The sequence below is a fragment of the Emydura macquarii genome, unplaced genomic scaffold (genome assembly GCF_026122565.2).
Source record: "Emydura macquarii macquarii isolate MOO-44397 ecotype Brisbane River unplaced genomic scaffold, CSIRO-AGI_Emac_v2 contig_1348, whole genome shotgun sequence".
NCBI lineage: Eukaryota > Metazoa > Chordata > Testudines > Chelidae > Emydura > Emydura macquarii.
In genome coordinates this window covers 23,356,846-23,375,855 of record NW_027131485.1, presented here as the reverse complement: position 1 = coordinate 23,375,855, position 19,010 = coordinate 23,356,846, and the positions used below count along the sequence as shown (strand labels likewise).

The following is a 19,010-nucleotide window of genomic DNA, read 5'->3' as shown; positions in this document are numbered from 1 at the left end:
CCAAGTGATAACTTGGTCATGCCATGGGAGTGCAGAACTATTGGAGGACTCAGTGTTTGATTCCCGCAGGGTCTGGATCTCTGGGTCTTTATTCATGACCCTCTGGTGTGCCAGCCCAGATGCCCTGTCCAGCAGATTGTCTGACTGCTTTGAAAGCCTGCCCAAGCTGAGCTGCAAGCTGTTCCCATGGGGCTCGCTGCCCTTCCTGCAAACGACACAGGCAGGGATGATGCCACCATGCTGGGTCTTTGGGGCATTCCCTCTTGTCTTTACTCAATGGGGGAGGTGAAGGAGGAGGGGTGGGAAGCGGCTAGGAACTTTCACAGAGTGGCGACAGCTGGCCTCTCGCCTGTGTCTCTGTGATGCTCTCCATCCTTCACTTCTGCCTTTGGAACACGCTGAGTGCTTTGGTATTTCACCGTGTGTCTGATGTGCCTGTGCCTACTTAGCTGATGAAAAGCTGATCTAGCCAGGCTGCAGAGCACTCCCTAATTTGTAGGGCCTTATTCCCAATGCTGGTGAATGGCTTGCTGGCTTCCTCCTCTAAGGACCATGGGATAGACCAGGCGAGGCTAGAGAAATGGCTGGCCGGGAACAGACCAGCAATGTGCCTGATATCCAGGGCTTTGAAACTCATTTTCCCAGCTCTCAGGACTCCCCTGCCCCGTTCCCATTGATAGCTCTGCCTGTGTCTATCCAGGGTCACGTCCTCACTGGTGGGATGGATGAAATGTGCTCACGGATCCAGTTCCCCGGCTGGCCTCAAAGCAGCAGGTCCCTAGAAGTGCACTGACACTTTGTATGCACCTCCTGCCACACAGGCTTTCCAGATGCTGGGTCTTCTCACAGGTCTGCACGCCAGCGCCAGGCTTGCGACCGTTCCCTAGCATGAGCTCCGAGATGCAGGTCCTGGCAGCAGGATTTGGGGTAGCTGTGAGTTCTCCCACTGAAATTAATGCTAGCACCAAAAGGGCCAAAGGATGAATGATCCGGATCCAGGTTTTCCATTTGTCTCCATTCCCTCACTTACACAAATGCTGATTAAATTAGTTTCACCTTTTCCTACGCAGGAATCCTGGATTCAGGCACAGGTGACCTAGGGACTAGCTGAAGGATAGCGAGATCAGGGTAAAACCTGGATCTGGATCGGCCGTTTGGAGAGACCATTTGGTTCGTGAATTTTAGTCCTCGAGTTTGAAATCCTTTGCATCCCGATCAAACAGAATGGGTAAAGTCCATCCCCAGTACAGCCGCACTAGCTGTGTGTAGACCAGGTCACCTGAAGAAGCTTCAAATTCTGGGAATCGGAAGTGCTCAGAGTGCAGGTGCTGTGGAGAGATCTGGCTTCAGGAGATAAACCTGACTCTCTTCAGGCCTGGGAAGTAGGCAGGATGGTGGGCCTGATACTGCTCTCCCTTCTGTGAGACCTCAGCCACATACTCCTGGGCTGTCGGCTCCCCAGCGGGGAACATGGAACTACATTTCCCTTGCTCTCCAAAGCGGCTGGAGTGGCTTTCCCCATTGGGATGGGCGGCTGGTCCCAGTGGGAGGCCAGGTATTGATTCATTTAGCTCTGGCAGCTTCTTGGGCAGGCAAAACAGGAGGGAGGGTTTACTCTACTTTAAAATGGAGTCGGATTTAAAAAGAGAAATACTCCCTGTGGTTTTCAGGGACAGTCTCTGGCCTGTGTTGTGCAGGTCAGACTGGAGGGTCCTAGTGATCCCTGCTGGTCTATACTTTGATCTATGAAACCAGTGTGTAATGGTGGCATCTCCTCTCCCCTTGTGACTGAGCCCTGAGTCACATGTGCATGAAAATAAAGGGGGTCATTTATCTAGGCACCTTATTTGCATATGCAAATGAGATCATTCAGATGATCTCTAACTAAGGCCCAAACAAGTTTGCAGCTGGTGTGTGCACCTCTGTCCATGCTGGCCTAGGCCAGAGTGAACGTGACCCAGCTCTGGCCTTTTCACCGCCCCTGAAACAGCCTTGAACAACTGCAGTGCCCAGGCCCTGTGACCTAGAACCTGCCTGGGCTTGTCACAGGTGTATGATTGTCACAGGTGCACAGGCCACAGCAGCGTGTTCTGGAACCAGGATGGCTTTTGACAGCATTCCCTCACCCCACATGCCCCGTTGGGAAACATGCACCCCGTGCAGGAAAGCTCAGAGTCCTGGGCTTTGCTGACATTTCCCCCTCCCTCTCCTACGACCCCGGTGGTTGGCTTGTGCCAAAATTCCCCAGACCAGCCCCTCCTTTTTCAATTTCCTAGACCCTCCAAGAACCCAAGTGCCTGCGAAGCGGAAAGTTTCCTGCTCTCACCCTTCTCGAAGGGGCAGGAGGTGAGTCCCACCTCCTGTGCACCCCCTTGGTTCCCACACCCTCACTTTTTTCTTACACTCACTTGATCTTTCCTGCTAGCATCCTCCCTTCCCCTAGAGCATTCTCCCCGCCTGTCCTTCCTCACTCCCCTCTTCAGGCTGCTCTCTTCTGCCATCCCTGCTTCCTCCTCCCCTTTCAACCCTCTGGCCCGGCTTGGTTTTGTTCCTCTCCAAATACATTTTTGACATTGATTTCCTTTCCATTTCCCCTCTTCCCTCCTGCCTTGGATTTCAATGGGGATGGCTTAGTCAGCCCCTGCTCTCAGCAGAGCAGAAAAGGGCGAGCAGAGGGAGGGCTGGAGAAGGAGGGAGGCAAGCCACAACACACACACACCTCCCTGCATGTGATTAAATGTCTTGAAATCTGCTTCTGATTTCCTCAGGGAGTTGACTTTTCCCTTCTTTTCAACCCCTGGATTTATTGAAACCTTTTTACTCCACTTAAAGGCAGCAGCCGGGGCTCAGTTTCTCTCCTTGCCTATTTCCCCCCCTCCCTTCCCCTTTTCTCTCGTCCCTCCCAGCAGCAGACCTTGGCAGTCCAGTGCGATCCAGGAGAGAGGAGGCGTGCAGCAGCTGGGGGAACCCTGAGAGGGGCAGGGGCTTGAGGACCAGAGCCCCACGCCGTTTGGGGGCTTCGCTTCACTTTCTTCCCCCCTGCCCCCCAACGAGATTAATAAGCAAAAATCGCACTCCCTAAAAATCACCCTGTCTGTCCTAAAGCGGCTGGGGGGTCTGGAGTCACAGCCCGTCGCATCACCGCTGGGAACCGCCCCGGAGCCTTTTACCTGCCCAGCTCACAGTAAGTTGCTTCGCAGCCCCAGATTCCGCGTCCACGGTTCTCCTTCAAAGGAGGGGGAAAGATCTTGTGCTGGGTGCCGGTCTCCTGACAATTGCTTCCAAGGCTTCCAGCCTGGGGGGGGGGGGATGGCGTTTTCTGTCGCTTCCCGCAGGAGCTAGAGAGCTGGTGCGCGCATACACCCCGCCGACCCCCGCCCCAGCTCCGCACCTCTCCAGACGCTTTTTAGTTCCCAGCGGTCTCTTCCTGCTGCCTGGTTCACCCCGGCCCGCTCCGGGCTCTCCGCGGAGAGATGGGACTTAACTGACCCCCCCGCGCCGTCTCCCTGCTCCTTTGCCTGCGCGCCGGCCGGGGACCTCTGGCCGCCGGCGGCCCCGGCGCTGCGGATCTGCGAGCGGCCCGCGTTAGCGCCCCCCAGGAGGTACCGGCGGCGCGGGGAGGCTGCGGGGTAGAAGCGCGGGGAGCCGGGCTCGGGCCCAACAGCGGCCGCGGCCAGAAGCGTCCCCGGGGCCGGCCGGAGCGGAGCCGCGTTCCACGAAGGGGCTGGGACCCGGCACCCCGGCCGGCCTGTGCGCCGGGAGCCGGGCTGGATCTTGCCGCTGGGCTGGAGCCTTTGGCCGGGGGAGGGTGGGCAGAGCCGAGCCGAGCCTGCCACGGGGCGGGACCTGCCCCCGGGCTCCCACAGCCCCGCGCTTGTTCGAGGGCGCCCGGCTGGTCGCTCCCTGCCCGGCTCAGCCGCGGGCAACAGCCGCAGGGTCTGGCCGGCCCGGGCTGTGACTTCCAGCGGCCGTTGCCCCGTGGCACCCCCGGCAGCTCCCAGGCTGCGGGACCCGAGCTGGCCCCAGCTTCGCCCCTTAGCCTCATGCCAGCCGAGGCGCTTTTCGCAGGGCCCTTCCCTTGATGTCCGGCCGCTGGTCTCTGCGCCGCGCCTTCCTCGCAGCCCCGGGCAGGCGAGGGAAAGGCCTCCAGGGCAGGTGACTTCTGAGAGGCAGCTGGGTGGGGAGCTGGGCTGCCGGGAAGGGGCAGAGATCTGGGCGTTTCAGTGACAAAGTAAAGGAGGAAAGTGTGTGTGTGAGAGAGAGAGAGACTAGTGAGCTGATGAGGGGACAGGATGCAAATTGGGAGGAAACAGCCCATCCCTGCCCCATGGCCTCCACCCCAGGAGATGGGACAGAAGCATCTTTCCTCTTGGGCGATAACTTGCAGAATGGGGAGCGAGGCAGGTGGGGTGGCTAGACCCCACTCCAGTGCAGCCTGCAGCGCCAGGCTCAGCTGTACCTGGGACAGTGGCAGGTGGACTGGGTTGAGCAAGGAAGACCCAGTGGGAGACTCCCGGGTGGCCACTAACGCATGAAATATGTCAACTAAAGTTACACACAGAAGAAGCCCTCTCCTCCTGTTGGGCAGATTTCGTTAGCAAACCCTGCAGGCTTATCTACACCCAGAAGTTGCACTGCTTTAAGGTAAATTGGAGTAGTTAAACTAGTGCAGTTTCTCTGCGTGGACTCCCTTTTGGCCATTTACACCACATTATTCCAGGCCTGGTCTCCACTTAAAAGTTAGGTAGGGGTGTGAAAAATCCATGCCTCTGAGCGCTACAGCTATGCTGACCTAATCCCCCATGTAGACACATCTTGCTCAGCAGGAGAATGTGTCTATCAACACAGCTCCCCTTGCCCAGGAAGGCGGAGTTCTTAAAATGACAGAAAAGCTCTTTCTGCCACTGTAGGAAGTGTCTGCACTGCAGTGCCATAGCTAGGGGCTGCAGCTGTGCAACTATAGTGGGTAGCCAATGACTTCATTTTCTCATTCCTTTATTGTGTGCTGATAGGTAGTGTAGATGTGGCCTCAGTTTATCTTGTGCCTACAAGGCCTGGCTTAAGCTTGTATCAGCAAAGCTATGTTGGTGAGGGGGATTACTTTTATTTTACCGACCTTGCTAGGCTGGTATAAACTCTAATGTAGGTGTTCTTATAACCACCTAAAAGTGCTTTGGCAGGTATAGCTCATGTCTGGCGGGGAACTTGTGTCAGCTATACCAGTAGAAGCACTTGTATGCCAGTATTAACTGCATCCGTGCTAGAAGGGTTTACTGTGATCTGGCTGTGGTGGTATAGCCATGCCAGCAATATTTTTCGAGTGTGGACAAGGGCTATGTCTATGGCAGCATAGCCCCCTAGTGTAGACACAGCCTAGGCCGAAAGAAGGAGTGTGTCTGCTAGGGAAGGAACACCACCTCCCTGAATGACATTAGCTGTGCCGACGGAAGCATTTTTCAGTTGGCACAGCTGTAGCTACACTTTGGGGGGTGAGTTTTTTCACACCTCTGACTGATGCAGCTATGCCAGCATAAGTTTTAAATGACCACGGTCTAAATTTAGCAGTGCAAACTAAACTGCTATAAGCCAGGTGTAAAGTGACATAAGAGTGTCCGTGCATGCAGCTGCACCGGGCGAATGAAATCACTATAAAATCACACCCTTTAGTTACAGTGGTGCAGATGTGACATGCCTGCGACAGCTGGAGGCCAGCTCTGGATTGTTGTTTTGGGCCTACTCCCTCACACCCACGCTTTATGTGTATTTGCATTCGGAGGAGTGTGAGGCAAGAGGGCTCTGGGGTTCAGTGGGGCGGGGGGCTCCATGTGGGTTTTGAATGCCAACTCCAAGGTAACTTTATGGGCTGACTCTTTTCTGCAATATTCCCGTTATAAAACAGAGGGAGCTGATGAGCTTTTATGCTTTTGTTGAACAATCCAGCTATGCGAGTGGAGGTCCCAGAGACCCAGATTCGGGGGGTATTGGAGCAGGGTGCTGATGGGAATCCAGAGCCCTAAGCACAACCTGCGGGTTGGCAGGGGGAGGTTTCTGATCATGGGCCCAAGGAGAGTGTGGGGTCCAGATTGTGGGCCCTGTATATTGAGAGAAGCTGGGCACAGAGCTGGGTTTTACTAGTCAGGAAGCAGGTCCAGCGCCCCAGAGCCAGGCCTGAGAGGATACAGGTCTTGGTTCAGGGAATACCAGGGCCTGAGGGGATGCAGATTTCACAGCTTATAGGGATACAGAGATTCTGGGCTTTGAGGAGACCCAGGTCTCTGAGTTGGAGTTTGGGGTCTAGGCCTCTGGTGATACAGGTCTCAGAGCAGGGTCCCCAGGTGGGAGGGGATCCAGGCTTTGAGGGAATATGGCTATTGGAGCGCAGACTCCAGGGTTAGAGGGCAGAGCTGCTTTTGGAGCAGGGCCCATGTTCTGCATCCTAGGAGAGCTTAGTATTACTACATTAGCCAAGCAGCTGGTAGCACTCAGGGTTCGTACTGCACTCGCTCAGCACCTCGTTCTTCTCTACCCCTCCCCAAGTTCTGTACAGGGCACTACAGCTCTGTATGGAAATGCAAAAGAGTTTTCCATATTCCGCCTTGCCTGTGATGTTAAAAATGTGTGTCCGTCCCTCAAATCTATTCCAGTTATTACAGACTTGGCCTGCACTCAAGCACAGTACGCAGCCATGTGACACAAGGGGAGTTAAATCTCTTACCAGTAATGAAAGAGAAAGATTAGATCGACCCCATGTCAGAGTGAAATAGGTTTCTGGACTCGTTGTCATATGCCGTCCTGTACCATACTTGAGCTATCTTTCAAAGCCAGCCAAGTGCTGTCATCTATTAATAACATATTAAATATTCATCCAGTCTATTTTAAACATCTGTGCCCAGCATGTTATGAAAAGGCAACAAGGGATGTTATGGAAACCAGATCACTTTGGTCCTGGATGGGATGGGACAGGGGCAAAAACAATAGGCGTTTTGCAGCAGAACTGTGAGAATCCCACAGCCGCAGCATTTGGGATCGGATCAGCAGTAATAAAGCCCTCTGCATACCAAGTGATAGTCCTGAGAGCACATGACAGATTGGAACAATGCGGCAGGAATGTGTGAAGGGGTTTAGGACGGCTGGGCCAGGATTAAGGTCGTGTAAAGCAACAAGTCGGGCACCATTAGACGTTAATAAACGGTTTAGTGTCGGGACAGCCGCGCTATCCCAGCTTTCTGCTCCTGGAAGAACAGTGGCTCCAGGTGTCTTCTGGAGCTATTGTTGGGCCAGGAGTGTTGTTAGTGGGAAAAATCAAATAAGTACTTGTTGGAGTAAAGAGTTAGTTGGTGAATGCAACAGAATGGGTGGCTCACTGAAATAGAATACGTTTTTCATGTGTGTCTGTATGGTATAATGCATCTACGGCATTCCTACCTGCCCCTTCTGTGGTGTGTTTACTCCGGGGCTCTAGTGAACAAAGCATGAGTTGACAGAATCTCAGGGTTAAAATCAAGATCTCTATAGCTTCAGTGCTCTTTTTCTCAGTGCAGTATTACTCAAGACTCCACAAAACAGATTCCTAATGATAATGGAAATAGTTTTAAGCCACCATTCATTGACAGTGCTCACCGCATATGTTCCTATCTTTGTTCACATTTGGTCCTCTATGGATTTCCCTCCATTGTTTTTGATACATAGGAAATCTGGTCTCTTTTTGGAAGACTTTCTCCCTCCCTCTGCCCCCATGTCAAGCCTGCAATTTATGTAAGCCAAATTCTAAGAAATTAGGCCAAATTCTGAAGGACTCCAGTATAAATTGGGAGTAATTCTACTCCTTTGCAGGCAGTTACTTATTTTTTATTCGGGTGTAACTGAGATTGGGATCTGGCCTAAGTAGTTTAAACCATAAAGGTCTAAGTTTAGTGTTACCTGTACTTGTATTTTAGCAGTGCCCCTGTGGTTTCACACAGCTTGCGTAATACTCTCTTGACAGTCTGCAACAATGCACTGTAGTGTCCAGTGCTGTGGGTGCCTGTTCCGGGGAAGGCTTTCCTGAATGTTCTCCCTGTATTATAGTTGTGCGCGCGCTCATGTGTCCATATGTGCTCGCTCTGTGGAGTAAATAGCAGAAGCCTCCGGACCCCCCTCTGCTCCGAGAATCAGCAGAAGGTGCCAAATCCAGGAGCAAAAAAATTGGTGTGTCTAAATATTTTGTACTGATTTCTGATACTTCAATTAAAAATGGGCCAGAGGGACAGAGCACACAAGGAAACACCAGTGACCTCATTAGCACCATTGACATATTGCGCATCATGTTGTGCGCGTGCCATTAGTGGTGTCCCGCGTGTGCACTGATCGGTCCATTAGCCCTCTCCCGTGGGTGCGCTGGAAATACCATTAGCTCCATCTCTCTTTCTGGTCCCCCTCGGCGTCACGCTGGAACACCTCTCTAGCTTTCCTTCCAGCCACGCTGCCCATGCTGTCCCACGTGGCAGCTCCTTGGCCAGCTCCCATTGGTTCAGTTTCACTGTTATCTGCATCGCCACTTCATGTCGAACCAGAGCTCCCTCCCCCCACCCCGGCTGTGGGGGGTTTTTCTTTGCATTTGAAGTTGTTCTCAGTTGTGTTTTTGTCCCAGCGACACATGGAATGATTTATCCGTGGCCGGAGCTGAGCTTGGTCTTGGCACATTCCACTCGTCAGATGGGGACAGAAACATTCCACAGCTGATGCTGGGCTAAACATGCACAGGAAGCGGAGCCGGAGAGGGCTTGGGAGGGCAGAGGGGCCAGTGCTGTAGCGATGGGCACTCATGGGTGAAATGGACTGGGGTTCCCAGTGTTAGAGGGATCCCCACTTCAGTGAAGCCCCTGCTACAATGAAGAGTTCAGAAGCTGCAGATTTCTTACCATGTGTTTCATGGGAGCAGGGCACGAGCAAGGGAGAAGAGACTCCCTTGTTATATGGACTAATCACTAGACAGCACCCAGCAGGTTCTGGTACCAGATATATCCTAGTAAAGGGACACGCTCCATCTACGGTTTCACCTTTACCCTCAGCTATTTCCTGAGTCCCAGCTGCATCTCACTTGTCCAGAAGATTTGGGGAGCCACTGGGAAGTGTCGTGCCAGCGAGGAGCACTGGACAGCTAGAGGAGTGCAGCGAGGCAGGATGGACTACTGGCTGGAGACAGTCCTACCTACTTCCCGGGCCCTGTGCCCTGACAAACTCCATGCGCTGATCTTGTCAGCACTGAGTGCTGAGCCAGATCAAACCTAATGAACAAGGGCGACGTTCACTGTAGGTCTCCAAATCCAATCTAAACCAATTAGAAGGAGCGTAAGCTCTTCAGTTGTCCTGTGAAGGCTCATGCAGTTTATATGTTGTCTGTGCACTGAGTATGGCTGGTCCTTATTTGTTAATTCTCTTTCTTATGCTGCTGCTGCCCCTCCATCTAGGCTCTCGTTTGCATCATTTCCACATGATGACACCTCCTACCCCTCATGTTACAGACTCCAGTCGCCCTCCTCTGCCCCTTGCCTGCTGCTATCCTGCTCCCTAGGGTGTCCCTTCCCTCTCCCTGAAACATCAGAACCACACTCCCATCTGCCCCACCTGTTGTTCTCCTGTTTTTAAAAACCTTCAGTCGTCCAATCAGTGTGCAGAATCAGTACCATGTGGCCTAGGTGACCAGTCATCTCCTTGAAACAGTGGATAATTAATCCTGAATGGTCAAAGTGAGCAGCTGGCAAACAACCCAGAGGCTGAAAGTCAATGGTTGAAACTGCTGTGCAAATGCTTGTGAATAATAGATACAGCCACCCGAGTCAGGAGCCTTTTGGCAAAGGCTCAGTACCTGAAATCAGAGTGGAAATAATAATGGACTATTTTAAATGAATAGTTGGACCAGATCTAGTGGTGCCTATAGAGGGCTGCTTTTTCTAACTGATTGCCAGGGTCAGCTGCCCATGTGGCCCATGACTGGGTGCTGGGATAAGAGGCCGCGTGGCACTGAGGCCTGTGACTGGGTGTTGGGGTAGGGAGCCTCATGGCACCAGGGTTTGCTGGCATCGGGATGGTGCCCACACCTGGCAAGGACAGTTGGAGTTTGAGAGATCGTCTCTTTCTGAATCTATCTGTCTGTTAATTCGCCATTTCTTGTTTAATCTGAACCCCCCCCACTGCTCTGATTCCCACGTCATTGTGACTGAGGTTTCCCGTGCTCCTAGCCAGAGCCACTGGAAGCCTTCTTGTTGATTGTTGCAGAGCATCTCCGTGTTCGAGGGCATTGGACCTGTCTGCATAAAACAGAGCACATATGTGCTCCTCCTCTCCAGACAATCTCAGCTCCCTGTGTGGAGCAAAGGGCAGTTTTCAAACGAGCTCATCCGTCTGGCAGACTTGGCCACTGATCCTTGGAACTAATCCTTGTGTGTGTGTGTGTGGCAAGCAAAGAAGTGTTACAGGAGGGGAGACCAGGCTTTCCATTTCCAAACTAATTCCAAATAAGGGAAAGTGTTTCCCTGGAGAGTGACTGGAAAGGGTGAGTGTGAAAATCCCCCGGAAATGAAGCCTTATTTTCCTACTGCTCCAAGAGAAAAAAAGATCCATTTTATCTGCACCATATTCTCATTCTTATCCCTATATAAAAAGGGTAGAAACTGCCTGGTGGGGAACAGCCTTGGAGCGCTAGAATGGATGGAGATCTCCTGACAGTCCTTTCCCATCTCTGAGTTCTGTGAGTCTGGGCTGATTTTATTAATTCCATAAGTCTTGGTTAACGATCACCTATATAGTAAATCTTATATGGCCACAATTCCAGAGGATGGCACAATGGGCTCAAAACCTGCCCTGTGCAGACTGGCCTGTTGTACATTGGGTCTCTCTCTAGTGGTGGGCCCACCTAGAGGATAACCACCTAGTACGGCTGTCAGCTAATGGTGTTGCTCTTTTTGCTGAACTGGGAGGGGTCGGTACTGTAGTGCTGAAGTTCCTGGGCTCAAAAACTTCTGCCAACCCATTATGGGAGTTGTTATGTACAAAGAGTCTCTGTTTTGGTTGGTTTGTTTTTTTTTGTTTTTTTTGCTGGCTCATCCATTGTGCCTGTCTTTGAAAATCTGACCCACAGGGAAAGATTTTTAAAACCAGGCTCCTTGTCTGCACCTGCAGTTTGTGGGCACAGTACTGTCCGTTCTAAGCACCTGAACTACCACATTAAAAATAGCAGTGTGACTGGGGTAACGGGGACGGTGGCTCCGGGTAGCTAATGGAGTACCAGCCTTCTCGGCTGCCCGGGTACATACTCCGTTGGCTATCCTGAACTGCCATCCATGCTCCCACTGGCTACTCTGCTATTTTTAGCACGCTGCCTTGAGCCAAGCGTGTCTGTCTACCTGAGCTGGGAAGTCCCCTTCCAGCTGCTGTGTAGACAAACCCATAGAGTGTATCTGCGGCGGCGTGAGCTCTGAGTACAGTCCTATCTGAGACCATAGGTATTCAGGGCAGCTAGGCCCTGGGGCCACTCACACCTGCCCAGCCACACTGCTATTTTTAGCATGCTAGTGCAGGTATGTCTTTTTAAGATGGAATTTTGCACCTTGCAGCTCCAGTGTGGACATATGCTTAGATATCTAAACGACATAAACTGATCTTGCAGTTATTTATGTCCCCATAACTGTGGCTGTAAAACAGAAGTCCCATAAATTCTCTCCTGTAAAACATGCAAGGCAAGGAAATCCATAGTTAGCGTTTATAAAATGTTTTGAAGAGGCAAAGTGTTTAGGTGCTAAATGGAATAGTTACCTGATTATTCAGATCATACTGTTATCTAATGTAAAAAGATAATATCTCCTTTAAAACCTTAAATCCTATCAAGGTGCCAAAAAATCAGCTAGCAGGGGAAATCGTGTCACTTAAAATGCGGCCACCTCTAGGGTGGATCATGGTATCTGTTTACCAGTGTGCAGCAACACTACCCGGCAGTTTAGGACAGCAAGTCAAAAAAAATATCCAGCTGCAACTGCAGTGGGAATTCAGGCATCCAGAGGGCACGCTTAGAGGCATACACTGGTGGCTTGTTTCTGGTAACGGGCTAATGATGTGCTCTCACCATCCCTTAGAGGTGCTGACTCAGCTCTCACACAGGGCAGCTGCAGAGCCTGTACGCTGGCTGGCGGAGGAAAAGTGCTGGCTGGGGCTGGTGGTGTTACTCACAGTGTGTGTTGATATAAGTGAGGTCCCATTCAGATCTTTCCTACTATGCATAACCTCCAGCGTCTCCGCTGGACACATTAACTGGGGAAGGGCTGCCTATGTTTTCTCCCCATGGGGGGCCTCACTGGTAACTTGCCATTAGTCTGTGGGTCACACTGAATATGCATCAAGTGGAGCAGATTGCAGCTGCCCTGCTCTGTAACACGCAAGTGAGGCCCACAGATTTCACAGTCCCCAGATCTCTTACAGTGGGGCAGTGGGTGAGTTCTGTGGAGGGGTGCATGTGGGTGGTCTCTGTCTGTGGGATGGTGATAATGATTTCCATTCATATGGGGCCTCTGCAACATTGATACATTAGTCTGCAAGTGTTGGCTTGTCAGTTGACACACGAGTGAGACGCAGAAGCAGCAAGCAAAACTGAAGCAAATGTTTTGGCACCAAGCCGTCCAGCCCCAGCTCTGCCTTTCCCCAGCCTTTCCACGGGGTGAGTCGCCCAAGCATCTGCTCCTTTGTAGGGGAGAGAAAATATTTACTCAGCATGAGTCAGGAGGCTGATGAAACAAGAGAGAAGGGCAAGATATGTTTATCTCCTTGAGAGCCATTCTGCTGCCCAAGGTCAGGCCCTGACCACAGCTCAGCTGCTGCTAACGTTGCCTGTAGCAAAGGGCGGTGGTGGCTGGCTGCTGGGCTGAAGCCAGAATGGGGGGTGCTCGTTGCACGCCCCTTACACACCACTGTAAGGATCAGCCATGGTCTGGGCTTTTACGTTGATGTCACTAATAGAGAGATCTTAGGCCAGATCCCCAGCTGGTGTCGATGAGCACCACTCCATTGCAATCAGCGGGGCTGCTTTGCACCCGCTGAGACGTCGTTGGTGCCTAGTGCTTGTGTTTGTTCTTGCACCTTTCACTAATGGCTCCTTTTTCTTTCTGGGTTTTTTTTTTAAGTTGGTCTCTTTGACGTGCTTCTTTAGTTTTGAGTGCTGAGACTTGGGGATGGAATCTACCGGCGTTGCTGCCAAAAGATTTGTCATAATACAAGTGGCATGTCATGTAATGCCTGAAAATGGCCCAGCAGCTCTGGGATTGTGTGCTGAAGTGGTCAGTAGTAGCTAATTCCATCCCAAAGGACATCAAAGCCCATTAGAAGCCAAGGACGTGATCCTGGTCTCATTCCTGTCTGACAACAGGGTGACTTCAGTAGAGCAGAGGTTGATTTACACTGGTGTAACTGAGAGCAGAATCGGTGCATGTGTTTTTATCACGTACATGGGGTCTAACAGACCTCTGACTTTACTCTCCGCAGGCTGAGTTTAACCAGGTGTCAATGGGATATGAGGGTGTCCCGCTCCACCCAGACACAGTATCATCTCTGTAACAGAACAGGCGTCTGACTGTTGCTGGTGTGTTCCTCCTTCTTGCCTCTCTCTCTCTCTCAATCCTTGATAGAGACTTTTCCAGGCGGGTCACACCCCTGGATTGTATCACCACGTGAGGCTGATCAGCAAATAGGTGGACCTCATCATTGTTGCGTTGCAGAGCCAGACATACACAGCTCAGGGATGATGCTGTTTGCAGCTATGGGGTGGGAGAGCGGAGGTCTGGTTTTGCACTGGTCTTTTGTGCCAGCAGGTAGCGGAGTGAAAAATGGGGAGGTTTTTTTTTTAAATCTGACTTTAAAAAAAAAAAAAATTAATTTTAATTAGACTTTTTTGATTTTGTTCTTTAAATTACAGTAGGTTTTTCTTTTAAAAAATAAACCTGTTTAAAATGAAATCTGGATTTAATTCAATATGTTAAAGCCGAAACATTTTAAAATCTCTTAAAACGTTAAAATAAATATGCTGAATTCATGAGTCTTTGTCAAAAACTTTGCATTAAAGGCTCCTTTTCTATATAAAGAAATATGTTTTTCCCCTGATGCTAACTTTGAGGTTAAGCTTTATAAATATTGCACACTAGATCATGTGCTGTATTAAGGGCATGTTTTGTTTAATACAAATACATTTTTATATGCTGTTTTGTGTGTTTAATTACATTTCAATTACTATCCTAATGCAGCCTGACAGGAACCATGAGCAAAAAGTTAATTAAACAGGTGTACCAAATCTAGCGTAAAGGTTCTATTTAGCTGTAAATCAACATGTTCTAATGGTTATATCAGCCAATGAGAATGCACCTTTCTTTAGAAAATAACCTGAAGCACAAATGGAAAAGCAGATTAAAAATGATTATTTAAATTGAGGCTTTCCACTGGGTGATTTAAATGGCTGACTTAAATTGCCTTGATTTAAATCAATCCACCCCGCCAGCAGGTGGTGCAGTTGTGGAATCAAGAAGATGTCTTTGCAGTAGAATGCTCACGGATGTGTTTGCTGGTGCATTCAGTCTTGCAAATATTATTGACAGTTTAGTTTTTAATTATTATGACGGTAGCTCCTCACTGAGCTTGGGGCCCCAGGTACGGTACAAAGGGCAAGAGACAGTCCCTGTCCAAAAAAGCTTACAATCTAAAGAGACACAGCATCCCCAGAGTGGGAGAAGGAAGGATTGTCATCCCTGTTTTACGAAAAGGGAGTTGAAGCACTGAGAGGCTAAGTGACCTGCTCAAAGTCACACAGAGATTTGAACCCACTTCTCTTGAGTTGCCAGCCAGTGCCTTAAGTCCAAGACTGTCCTGCCTCTCTGTTCACTCACGAATTTAAAGCAATCTCCGGCTGGCTGATCATGTTTATGTGTGCCTGTGTACTATATGCTTGGGACCGTTACGTTTAAGTTTTGATAATCTCACCTGGGAATAAATGGACCAGAATTTGCTATTAGAAGCTATTCCAAGTGTAATAAATAATTGAAGCATAATAGGGTGAGACGTGTGTTGCAGGCTCTCCAGGGGTTTATAGGGTAACCTCTCTGTGTTAGGGTCTTTTCATGGCTCAGTGGGGGAATGCTGGTGATTCTCTGTGTGTGTCATAAACAGATGAGCCGTGTGTGTGTCTTTCTCCCTTTCTCCACTGAGAAAACGGGGGAGTTGTGTCTTTCTGGACTCTCTCTTCTCATAAGTTAACAAGATGAAGAATTATGTGGGTGGGTTGGGCTCTTCTCATAGGATGATGGGGTGAGCTGTGTGCAGTAGGGTCTCTTTTTATAGGGTAACAGGAGGGGCTAAGTGTGTATAGGTTGGAGTTTCCATAGGATAACAGGGGCTCTCTGTAGGAAGGTTGACGGGCTTTCTCTCTGACTGGGGGATAACTGGTTGTGCTGGAAAGGGAATCTCTCCATGAGACAGGGCTGTGCACATCTGGAAAGTTCAAGCTTCTGTGGTGCTTTGTTTTTTATGTGGGTTCCCCTTCATCTGGAAACAGGTTTAACTGAACCTGGAATCGTGGCCAGTGAGTATCCAAAATCGGGGCGTAAGAGGGAGACTCAGAGGGAGCAGAGAGGAAATGAAAGGTATTGAAGAAACTGGAATGTTATGGATCTTCTCCCTGGAGAGAGCCCCCTTCCCTGGGACAGCTGGTGTCATGTGACTCACCCTGCAGGCAGACCGGCTGGGGTGGCACTCACTGTACACAGATGGGCATTGTGTGCAATGGTAGCAGCCTTGTTAGTCTGTAGGAAGGGAAGAAATAAACGTCAGCCCATTGCGCAGAGAGCAAGAAGAGTCTGTAAACACCAGTGACTCTGCACTGCCCTCCACCATCACGGTGAGTTACCACTGGGGTTCTTTGCTGCTGGCCAGGAGGTGGAGCGAGCGGGGCTGTCCTCTGCTGAGAGACTCCCCTAGCAGCAGGAGGGAGAGGAAGAGTAGCTGATGGTGCTTCCCAGTGTCCTCAGATCAGGATTCAGCACTGATCTCGTGTGCTCTTTTGCTGGACAGTTCCCACTGCACACTGGACAGAACAGGAGCAGCTGGAGCATCGCGCCCCTCCCGGCAGAGTTTGACATGGGAGATCAGCAGGGCTTCTCTCTCCCTCTCTTTCTCTCTCTCCTGCCACTTTTCTCTCCTCCTTCTGCCTGGGCTTGAGAGGAGCTCAGAAAGGGTGGGTGCCGCCACTGGACTGGGGAGAGCGAAAAGGAGGTGTGGGAAGAGTCCTGAGGCTGCTGGGTTAGCCCCAAGGGGACTGAAGTCCCTGCCCGAGGTGCCAGCCAATCCTGGGCGTGTTGGCAACACGAGGTTGAATGGGGCTGGTTAAGACTATTAAGTGGGGGCGATTAGCGGGATTTAGTAGGCTGGAGAAATTAGTGCTTGGCTTGCTGATGTTGCCTAGAGGTGATGAGGGGCTACTGAACAGGTGTGGATTGCTCACACTCACAATAGCTCAGATCAGCCATTGTCCCTTGGAAAGCGTTTGGGCGAAGCTGCCGCGCTGCTATAAATCAAGGGCTCAGCCGCAGACCAGCTAGCTGCTTTGCTGCGTCTGCTGGCCCTGCCCGTAATATTCCCTGCAGTCAGCATGATCCTGCTCTTTTCTGCTGCATTTCTGCTCTTTGATCTCAGCGGGGCTGCAAGCACTGTGCCTGTACAGGGAAGGGAGCCACCGGACGGGTTAACCTGCCACGCTTGACAGAGAAACCAGGGACCAGCCGCACATTTCAGGTGAGGGCAGCAGCACCAGGGAGAACCTGACACAGGGTTCACTGAATTAGGAGAGAAGAAGGAGAGAGCATTAGGAAAATTCACAATGGTGTTATAACTGCTCGGCCTTCTTATACTGGAGCAACCACCTAATCTGCTGCTAGTAAGCAACTCGCCAGGGGAAATCACACCGCTGCAAGCCATGTTGTAGTGGGGCACAGTGCTTAATTTGTGCCCAGGCTTGCCAGGGTGGGGGCCCAGCACCTCTGGGCCTGGCAGTCCCTAGCCCCAGCACCTCTGGGCCTGCTGCAGCAGTTATGAAAGTAAAAAAATTGCATGAGCGTCAGCACCTCAATTCATTACAAATTAAGCACTGGTGGTGCAGTGTGTTTGTGTAGGGGTTGCGTCTGGGTAGTTACGCTAGTGTACTGTGTGGGCAGGACACAGAAGGACATGGTGAGATGGACATCTTGGTGCAAGGTGCCTAAAAGTAGGAGATTTAGCAGGCTGGTAATGTTTGAGGATTCTGAGGTGTTACCCCTGCCTTCCCTGCTGCCAGTTAGACACAACACTTGGCTGGCACGTTAAAGGTCTCTAGCATTACTTCAGGGCAATAAAGAAGCAATGAATTTGCAGAGGAAAGAGTCATACATTCAAACGAAAACTTCACTTAAAAGGAGTTACGTTTGGAAGTGTTTTCCAGTGGAATCCAGCTGCCACTGTCCCCCAAATCAATACTTTCTCTACAAAAATGTTACAGATTTAAAAAAAAAAAAAATAACCAAGGAGCTAATGTTAAAAGATCTGGCAACGGATAGACAAGGGCTCTGGTTGTCCTCCCCCCTGTTATCCATCATTGCTACTGACCTACACGCAAACTCCCTGTCCTCTCCTTGTGTTGCTCTGTAATGGAGATGTGCTGTTGGATGGACACTGCTGAGTTGTAGATTGTTTGTTAATGATGCGGTAAAGATTTCCAGAGGAATGTGGTCTCAGGGCCCAATTAGCTTTCATCAGCGTTTGATCAGTTTTCTCCCAATGCCATGTGGTGGTGGAAACGAGGAATATGTGTCCTGCAGCCGGAGGTCAGGCTAGACAATAAATGGCTCCTCTGGCCTTCCTATCTACAAAGCTTTCTGTGCCTAGTTGGGCAATGACTGATCTGCTCTGGGCTGATTATATCATCTGCAGAAGTCTATTGCAGTCTCCCTGAGGTGTGAAGTTGAAGGTGGGGGAATGTCACTAGACAGAAACTTCCTGGTTTAGTGGTCTAATAACCCCTCCTGCCTCCAAATCAAAGCGAGGCTGGAAAGATGCCATCAGATTGGGGATGGGTTTTGTGGCACATACCCACGAGCCCCTCTCTACCCTCCCTGAGCCAGTTTATCCGAGAAAGAGGATTCAGTGGCTCGGGCGCTCCCCTAGGATGTAAGAGACTTGGCTTCAATTTCCTGCTTTGCTATAGGCTGCCTGTGTTACCATGGGCAAGTCCCTTCCCCTCTTTGTGCCTCAGTTTTCCATCTGTACAATGGGGAGAATAGCCCTGCCCTGCCTCACAGGGGTGCTGTGAGGATGAGTACATTACAGATTAGTAGGTATTCTGATACTATGGGGCCATCTCAGTACTTTAGCTAGGTAGAGTGGAAGCTGGTTCACTCCTGTGACAGGATATCGGAGGAGAAAATTTTCCCCTCTAAGCCTGGGCTGTGGAAGCAGGTCTCTCTGTCCCTCTGTGACTGGAGACAGATCCCCTCTCATTCCCTCAGGGGAATATTGAAGGGGCACAGGTTAGGAGTCAGGAGATCTGGTCTCTAGCTCCGGCCCTGCTCCAGATTTTGTGGGTAACCTCAGGCATGTCAGTCAGGGCCTCATTTTTTAAAACAGTCTCCAGTTTTGAATGCACAGATTCAAGCAATTAGGCATTCATCTGTCCTCCTGGGTTAGTCATGGGTGCAGAATTGCCTGCCAGGAGGAGGCTGATCAGATTCTTGATCTCTAGGTGTCTCTGTTTGCACACTTGTATAACGGGTAACAGCACGTAGCTGTCTCGGGCTGCATTTAGTAATGGTTTTCTTTAAAGCTTTGAGATCCATCTTTAGAGGCTTTTAAGCTGCGGCTTGACAAAGCCCTGGCTGGGATGATTTAGCTGAGGTTAGTCCTGCTTTGAGCAGGGGGTTGAACTAGATGACCTCCTGAGGTCCCTTCCAACTCTAATATTCTATGATTCTATG

At 50.6% G+C, this 19,010-nt stretch overlaps 1 protein-coding gene across 1 annotated transcript in view; it reads left to right on the top strand.

Annotated features, from left to right (window-relative positions):
• Window positions 1-3,180: 3,180 nt before the first annotated feature.
• The window catches only part of NTN3 (netrin 3), a 76,469-nt gene continuing 60,639 nt past the window's right edge, over window positions 3,181-19,010 (top strand). The window contains exon 1 of the mRNA XM_067551527.1: window positions 3,181-3,184. The gene's annotated coding sequence lies outside the window, so the exon portion shown is untranslated. The remainder of the gene's footprint in view (window positions 3,185-19,010) is intronic.